This window comes from Lepidochelys kempii, chromosome 3, assembly GCF_965140285.1.
Source record: "Lepidochelys kempii isolate rLepKem1 chromosome 3, rLepKem1.hap1, whole genome shotgun sequence".
In the NCBI taxonomy this organism is placed as follows: domain Eukaryota; kingdom Metazoa; phylum Chordata; order Testudines; family Cheloniidae; genus Lepidochelys; species Lepidochelys kempii.
Genome location: NC_136382.1, coordinates 117,637,207 through 117,647,082, shown reverse-complemented (window position 1 = coordinate 117,647,082; position 9,876 = coordinate 117,637,207).

Genomic DNA, 9,876 nt, shown 5'->3' with positions numbered 1-9,876 from the left:
TCTTCTGTCATATCTCCTCTTTTTATCTCTTTTCTAAATGAAACTGTCCCATTCTCTTCAATTTCTCTTCATAAGTAAATCCTTCCCTACTTAGAATTTGTTGCCCAATCTCTGAATCCCTTTTATATTTGCTATATCTTCTGAGATAGTGTGACCAGAATTGAACACATTATTCCAGGTAAAATCATCTATTAATTATAGCATATATTAATTAATATAAGTAATATATAATATAATATAATATAATACAATTAATCATCTATCTATTATAGCATACATATATTTGCAGTATTCCAGTATTTAGGTCCTTTCTTTATACATATTAATGTTTTATATCCCTTTTTTAACTGCGTCCTATATTAAGGTGTTTCAATTGAGCTGTTTATAATGAGGCCCAGGTCTTCTTCCAAAGTACTTGCAGACAATTTAGAAACCAGTAATATGTATGAGTAGGTCAGACAATTATCACCTAGCATGTAACGAGACTGAAATTCATCTCCCATTCTGCCACCCTTTCATCTAGCTTTAAATCCCTGTGAAGTATCTTAGAATTAGAGCTGGGGAGAGAAAGGTCATTCCATTTCACAAAGGATTTTGATCTTTTGAAATTTGTTTTTGTTCCAGGTAGGTACAAAAACCACATAATTTGAAATTCCCCTAAAGGGAATGGAATCCTTGCCCCAGGAAAATTTACCCAATTGGTTGCCCTGGGTCTCTGGACCCTGGAAGTCCTGGATGTTAGGTGGATGAGCTGACAGGAAGCCAAACAAGTTTCCAATGGAACTGTAGTGAAATCAGGTGGTATGCGCAGAACATTTGACTTTGCTGAATTGACAAATTCTGATGAAACAATGTGTCACGGCATATTTATCAACCAGCTCTACTCACGATCTCTTCTAATTTTGGCTAATTTAACAGATGATGTCATCTGGTGTTCCCCCTCCCCCCAACTGTTCACCCCCTTGTTGAGATCATTAATAAATGTACTAAACTATACGGGTCCTAGTGTGGAACTGTGGGGGGTTCCACAGTGCTAAACTCTTGCCCTGTTGAAAACTGACCATTCTTTCCTACTCTTTGCTTCCTGGGTCTTAAACGTTTTTAATGGATTATAAGAACTTTCTCTCTCTGCTCATGACCACATACAGTAATATCCTTAATTCTTCTAGTGCAGGACTTTGTCAAATACAAATAGTGCAGGACTTGTCAAATACTATTTGAAATTCCAAATAATTATGTCAACTTGTTCTCCTCCATATGCCTCTTCTTTCACCCTGCCCTCAACTTACCCTAGGCCTCTCTGGTACTGAGGAATGAGAATGACAGGGATCATCATTAATTTATGTTGAAGCTAGCTGTTATATTATGTAGAACTGGCTAAAAATGTCAATTACATTTTTGCTGGTAATTTCTAAAATGTTCATGTGTTTGCTTTTTCATCAAAAATACCTTGTAGTTTTTAGTTCAGGTCCTTAGACTGTTGACAGTAAATGCTTTTGGTAAAGACTTTCAGTTTTAAAGAGAGAGAGAAAAAGATAAATCTGCAAAAATGTTTGTTTTGGCGGAAAAAAACTTTTCATCAAAAAACTCTGATAGAAAAAAATTAGGCTAATTCTAGTTTTATTAAATTTCATTGCATCATGGGCCAAATTCTGAGGTGAACTGTACACTGGCATGTTGGTGATAATAATTGTACCTAGCTTATATGCAGCACTTTTCATCAGTAAATCTTAAAAGTACTTTACAAAGGAAGGCAGTATCAAGCCACAGGGTGATGAAGTGACTTGTCCGACGTCACCCAGCAGACCAGTGGCAACACTGGGAATAAAACCCAGGTTTCTTGAGTCCTGCTCCAGTCCCCTCTCTGAGGCCACACTGCTACTCAAACATAGTGCACAAATTGGGTTGGAAGAAGGTTAGGCATGTCACTGGGTGTAAGAACTTGAAATTTCATCATGTGGCTGATACAGGCTGTGCATATTCAGTATTCCTCTAAACTGGGTAAAAGTCCCTGGCTCTCTTAATATTAGTTGCAAGGTAACGATGAATATTGATGCAGTGCTGCTGGGCTCTTACATGACACCATCTTACAGAAACACCAGCACATGAAATATTAAGTAAATGAAACTTCTGTTGGTGCTGTACCAAAGTTTCACCATTCTGGATGGAAACATGAACTCTGTTATCCCTTTCCATATTGTTATACATGTCCCAGATTTCAGTTTTTACCACAGAAACTATTGCAAAGCTTTCAGGGAGAAACCTAACTCTTGGCATGAGAGATGCATAGTCATTACAAATTTCACATCTGTCCCAGGGTATTCTGCCCTCTCTTTGTTGACACTGTGACGCTGGCAGACCAGGTACCAGCTCATGCCAGAGTCCTAGGCCAATTCACTTGTGTATTCATACAGAGCAAAGTGATTGTTAAATGTATAAAAGTACATTTGGTGTTTAAACTTCATGAAAACTAGTGGGATGTTACTTGCATTGTTTTCACTTATCTGTATTCCATTATAATGTAGTAGTGAACATTTTCATTGTGTATACCCCTGCAACTAAATAATCTATCAAAGGAGAAAGAAGCCCTTTAACAGAAAAGTGTTAATTTCAAAGCCAGTGGTCATGATATGTGACGATCGGAGGTCAAAGGCTCAAAATGCATTCCTCACTCTCCGTCATCAAAGTAAAGCCCACGTGGGTAGTGACACTGCCAGCTTGTTTTCTGTGAGAAGAAGCTATAAGAGAGGATTCAAAGAAAGATCCTGCATCTCTGGACTGTTTGGACTCTTACAGGGAAGTGTGCCAAATGCAAAGCAGAGATCCCCAGAAACAATCTGGGTACCCTGAAAAGACTTTTGGGAAACTGGCAGTTTATTACATCACTGCCATCATTTGGAATTACAAACTGTGACCCACCTGTGCATATATTTTACCTGCTTTAACTCTCAATAACTCTCACTTCCTTTTCTTAGCTAATAAACCTTTGGTTAGTTTATTATAGAATTAGCTGCCAGTGTTGTCTTTGGTGTAAGAACTCTAGAGTACCAATTGATCTGGGGTAAGTGACTGGTCTCTTGGGACTGGGAGCAACCTGATGTGGTTGGTTTTTGGTTTAAGTGACCTTTTGTCACAAAGTCCAGTTTGTCTGTGTGGCAAAATAGACTGGAGAGTCTAAGGGGACTGTCTGTGACTCCATGGTAAGACTGGTATAGTGACCCAGGAGTTCACATTTGCCAGTGGCTTGGTGAAATCTAATTATTGACCACACCACCAGTTTGATGTGTCTGCCCTTTTTTCCGTCAGTCTGCCCTAAGGTAGGCACTCATGGTTGTGAGCCACTCCAGACATCATGACAGATGCATCAGATTGCCTCTGGGCTTCAATCTTCCAAGTCTTTTGTGCTGTCACAGCTGTAGCCCTCTCTTAATACAATCTTAAATTTGTGTCTTTGTTGTGTGTATTATATGTCAAGTGTACCATATGTTAATCTGAAGACTAAAAGGCAAGCAGAGGGAATAGGTATTTAACAGGCAAAACCAGTTTGAATGTGCAGAAAGATGCCTGGCTAACGAATCAATTAATATTGGTACTTAAACTTCCTGAAAAGATGTTTTTAATACAACAAAGAACCCTCTTCATTTAGAGCTAGAATGTACCATGGGCACCTTTTAGTGCAAGAATGGCAATGATACAGGTGGAGTTTGTAGGAGTCCCTGCAAGGCCTCTGATTAAAATCTCTTATGCAATGTCAGAGTTCAAAGAGAAATACATATAATGTTGGATATAAAATAGTTACCTATACAAAATACAACTACAATAGAACCTTGGTCTCTCTTTAACATTTTTAAACTATGTTTCCCTAAAGAGAAAATGACTAAGTATTATCTAGAGCATCCCTGACAGGTGCTTGTCTAACCTAAAAATATCTAATGAGAGAGATTCCACAACCTCCCTAGGCAATTTATTCCAGTGCTTTACCACCCTGACAGTTAGGAAGCTTTTTCCTAATGTCCAACCTAAACCTCCCTTGCTGCAATTTAAGCCCATTGCTTCTTGTCCTATTCTCAGCTATTAGGAAAAATGTTTCTCCCTCCTCCTTGTAACAACCATTTATGTCCTTGAAAACTGTTATCATGTCCCCTGTCAGTCTTTTCTTCTCCAGACTAAACAAACCCAGTTTTTTCAATCTTCCCTCATAGGTCATGTTTTCTAGAACTTTAATAATTTTTGTTGCACTTCTCTGGACTTTTTCCAATTTTTCCACATCTTTCCTGAAATGTGGTGCCCAGAACTGGACACAATAACCCAGTTGAGGCCTAATCAGTGCGGAGTAGAGCGGAAGAATTACTTCTCATGTAATTACAACACTCCTGCTAATACATCCCAGAATGATGTTTAGCTTTTTTTTTGCAATAGTGTTACACTGTTGACTCATATTTAGCTTGTGGTCCACTATGACTCCCAGATCCCTTTCGGCAGTACTCCTTCATAGGCAGTTATTTCCCATTTTGTATGTGTGCAGCTGATTGTTCCCTCCTACGAGGAGTACTTTGCATTTGTCCTTATTGAATTTAATCCTATTTACTTCAGACCATTTCTCCAGTTTGTCCAGATCATTTTGAATTTAAACCCTATCCTCCAAAGCACTTTATTAGTGTACTCTATGCCATTATCTAAATATAGGAATGACTCCTATAGACTTCAGTGGGCTTTGGAGAAGGTTTTTAATAACCATGGAGCAGACTGTTTCCTACAGGAGTTACTGCCACAAAGGACTGCAAGTATGAAAATCACAGACATTCCACCTGATCATTTCTTTCACAGCAGCAACATTCGCCATTCCCCCTCCCCTATCCTGTATAAGGAAAGCTCATCCCAAGAAACCCAGGAGCATCTTCTGGGATCCAGGCACATCTTGGAAGTCCAGTGGAAGTCAGGACAATTCATACAGTGGTGCTGTACTTGCTCTCTGCCTCCCGGTCCCCCATGGCAGCATGCCTCCCACAAGAGCTCTCCTCCCATGGTCCTCTGCTTGTTGCACTGTCCAGCAAGTTAAGGATTTACTGAACAGGGAGTGACAAAGCTGCAGATATAGCCATTCCTTGACTTTGCCTCTTCCCACTTTACTTTTGTCTCCCTTCCACCTGCAGATCATCCATGGAGGCACTTCCATAAAATCAGGGTAAGGGTTGTGTGGGTGGGGGGAGAGGGGGGAATTGTTCTGTGGATCAAGCAACCCATTCCCCTCCAATGCTCTTCCCCCACACCACCCCTAATATCAGCATGTGCCTATATCCTTGAATATATGTGGGAGACCCAGCTTCCATTCTTCCCCTTTCTGCCAGAGGGAGAGAGAGGATTTGAACAGGGGTCCCACTTCTCAGGAGAGTTTGCTAACCAATGAGTTATGGCATATTCCGATGTGGAGCTCCTTCAGTCTCTCCTGTTGAAGCTGTTGTACTATCGATGACTAAGGAAAGAGTGGTACGAGCAGGGAGTTGGACCCAGGGTCTCCCTCCTCCCATGTAGGTGCCCTAACCACTGGACAATCCATCAGTGTTTAAAGTTGATGGAGTTTCTCAACTAAAACAGAAGTCTGAAGGGCTTCTATTTTACAAACCTATACATATTACAAGATAGGGCTGAAGTTCACTCCTACTATGGAGGCTTGTGTATAGCCCTGTACACCACTGGACTCTCACAATTGGAGTGTGTGTGTGTAATGGTAGACCAGTGCCACAGAGATGGTCACCTGTGCAAGCTCTGTGCATGACAAAAGGGGTCTCCATGCAGGTTCGGAGAAGGCTGCTGTGTAGGAAAAGCATCAGGTCAGTTCTGGGTAGATATCAGGGGATCCATCACTGTATGGATCCAGTAGCTTTAACTAGCTCAGTATTGGGAAGGGGGGAGGTGCAGAGTGGAAGTAGCTGTTATTCCAACCTATAGCTGGAATAATGTTGAAGAAGGGCTGCATTATAGCCCCATGACCTGCCTACAGTTTGGCAGAATCAATATCAGCCCTGACATACCTGCATTTTACTGCCTTACATTAAACCTGATTACTTGAGCTTTGTACAGGAGAAGTAAAAATTCACCTTATAGTAGGAAACAAAATGCAGCAGTATGACATTTCTTTATATTTCTTTGAGGGGGTGTTTACTTCAGGATTTTACTTAGTCCAGAATGATTGTCAGATCTGCTTTGATGTTCACCTATTTGGGTACAAGAAAAAATAACTTGTTAAACTAGCAGTACTCTGAAGGGTACCACTGTGAAAACTGTACATGCATGCATTGTTTAATAATTAATTGCCTCTGGAAAAACTCCCATTACTTCAGTGGGAACTGGACTAGACTTAATGTACTCATAATTTACGAAGGAGGATGTATAACTAAACATAATGGGCCAGTTTCTGCTTTCAGATATGCCACTATAAATCCACTAAAACCAACAGAGCTGGAGCTATTAGTATTTCACAGTAATACTGACATTCATATATTTTTAAGGCCAAAGCAGACTAACGTGTTAATTTAGTCTGACCTCCTGCATAACACAGGACATAGGCTTGATGTAGACATTACTGGATGAAATTCTATTACTTTGGGATTTATCTTTTAGAAGGGGATCCAGTCTCCCGCTGAGGAAATAAAGAGATGGCGAATCCATCACTTCCCTTGGTATTTATTCCCATGGTTAATCCTCCTTGTGTAAAAATGAGCACCTTATTTCTACTTTGAATGTATCTAGCTTCATCTTAGTGCTGATGAGTTGTGTTATGCCATTGTCTGCTACATTAAAAAGCCCTCTACTATCAGAAATCTCCTCCTTATATGAGTACTTATAAGCCATGATCAAGTCACTCAACTTTTACTTTCATACACTAAATAGATTGAGCGTCTTTAGTCTCTTATTGTATAGCAGATTTTCAAGACTCAGATCATTCATGTAGCTCTTTTCTGAATACTTTCCAATTTCTCAAGATCCCTTTTGAAGTGTGAACACCAGAAATGGACACACATGCATACACATGCAGGGGGAGGGGATAAGGAGAGTTATAAATTTCATGAAGCCCTCCGAGTTATTCTGGGTTTACACTGACGTAACACAGCAACATCTGGTCCATTAATAACCATCACTAATGGGGTGAGTTCAATTAGTTATAAGGATCTTATTGTATGTTAATATGCCTGAGGGAGAACAAAGAACACGACAAAAGAAATGCTGCCCCAGGAAGTAAAAATGTTATGCAGTAACATACTTGGCAATACCCATAAGGCTATATTGCCCTCTCAGTGCATCCATGTAACTTCTATTATTGCTGATTAGCCCTATCCCCACAGAGTTGCAAACTTGATCTGATAATGATATCCAGGGCTGCAGGGAAAGCAGACAAAGTCAAATCTGTGCCACCTTAGAATTATTCCTACTGAGCCTACCCAATGACTATAATCATTAGAGATTCAATAATTAATTGACCATTATTTGGAAGAAGGCAAAATAAGAAGAATGGTTTTGGTTTGAATGAGGCTTGTTCTCTGATCAGTAGCAAGCTCTTTCTCACATAAAAAAGCAATCCGACCTAGTTTAATACTGCATAAGTTTGAAGAACAATTATTTCATTCTGATATGCTTATCATTGTGATTAGAAGGGCTGTGCTAGTTATCCAGGTGACTTCACTATTTAATTCTAAGCACTGATAAAATATGTCATACAAAATTCATGCATGGCTTCATATTGCATTTTAAAATCAAATGAATCATTGATGTTAGAAATAGAGAAAGCTTATTAGATCATGTAGCCCATTCCCAGCCAATGCAGAATTGTTCCCTTCATTATAGTTCTAATATTTCGTAAAATCTAGTTTTAAAAGTCCCAAGCTTCCATCACTTCTCTTGAGACTATTATACAATGTACTATAATTATAATGTACTATAATGTACTATATCTCAGTCTTCGGAAGAAATTTCCCCAATATTCAGCCTACATTTTCCCTTTTTAAATTCTGTCTCATTACTCCTACCTATACCCCCATTCATCGCACCAAATAATTCTGGTTATTCCTTGAACTTAACCATCTATAAATAACTAAAGGATGATATAATGTCCCTCCCCTACCCATAGGTGTTTGCAGTTTGAGTAAGAGCTCAATTTAGTTTGGTCACTGATTTTTTTCATTAGCATGCTACTTCTTTCCTCATCCTGATCACTAATGTTACCAATTCAGGTTCAATTTTATTTAATAATTAAGGAGACATCAGATGCCCAAGCTTGTTTGATATTTTATTAATCAATTATAATACATCACATAACAAAAAGGCATAAATGTTACCAATTCTGTGGCACTGAAATTTTCCGCCAGTGACAAAGATGACAGACTGATCCCAGTGCTGTCTGGTTCACCTGCTTTCATATAGCTCAGCCTACTTATAAGTAACTTGTGTACATCTTATAAGTTCTTCTCTCCCATCAGAAGAATAAAAATATATATTTGTCTGGTACATGTAATACATTTCCAAGCACATGATCACACATCTGCTGCTTAATCATAACTAGGCCTGGCAGAATTAATTGTTTATATATAATTTGATGGATAATAATGTTTATTTTTAAGCATTTTCCCCAATTTTTATCAGTTTTAATGTTTTCAGTTGTGAAAAATTATGGGTTTTAAGCATTTTTATTGAATTAAACTTTCACAGTTGTGGGAAATTATGGAGTATGTGTCAGAAAATGGGGGAGCAAACAAATTATTTAATGACAGTAAATTTGAGATTCATAAAGTAAAAACTTTATAATAATTAAAACACAAACTGTCAACTTCACATATCAAAATATACAAATTAAATAGCCTTAAATCAAACTCTAAATCCTCAAACAGCATTTTTCTTACTTTGCCTATCTGTAAATTTAAATTATCAGCAGAAATGTTTTTGTCGATTTGTGTGTATAATGAAATAGATGTTTACTCACGTTTTCTGATCAATATCTAATCCTTCCAAATCTAATCATAACCTTTATTGTTAGTGCATTATTTATACATTTCCATTTGTTTTGAAGTTAGAACATTCCTTGCAAAATCATTTGTAAATCAAATAACAAAACACGATGATAAAAGTTTTAGCAATCTGCCAATTTCCACATCCCACAATAGTTTAATAGCATTCTTAAAAGAGTCTGGTTCATCAGTAAGCCTTAGGCCTAGTACATTTTTTGGCTTACCAGTCAACATGAACGAGGAGGTCAAATAAGACGCAACCTAACACTGCTCCTGTGGCATCTCACTGGATACTCCGTCCTTTTGAGAGAGTTCTACTTATTATCCTTTTTAGCAGTCTTTTTGGCAGTTCTCACTCCTCATGACGATATTGTTATTCAAGACCCTGAGAATTAATTTTGAACTATGATTTTGTGAGATGTAGTATTGAATGTACTAGTACAATTCAAATATATTACATCTACTATGGTCCTCACATCCAATAATGTTTTAATTCTACCAAAAAGTAATAGAGTTTATAGTGCACAATTTGTTCTATATAAACCTATGCTTTTGCTATTTCTGAATCCATTACTCTCTAGAGGTGCAGCCCTGCAAAATGCTAAGTGAGCTCAACTCCCATTCCAAGTCAATGGCCTAGATCATGAAGTCTTTTCTTAGTCTTTCCTCTCATTGACTTCCATGAGAATTTCAACACATTGGGGACATGAGAAGTTGGCTAGTTGCTTTGAACTGGAGTTGAGGGCATTCATTGGGAGGTTCTAGATACTTAATTATATTTTTGTTCTATTTTACTTGGGATGGGCTTGCGGGACCAGAATTGCCAGGACCATTCATCTTTCCATTCTTGAAATTGGTACCACATTTACTATTCTCC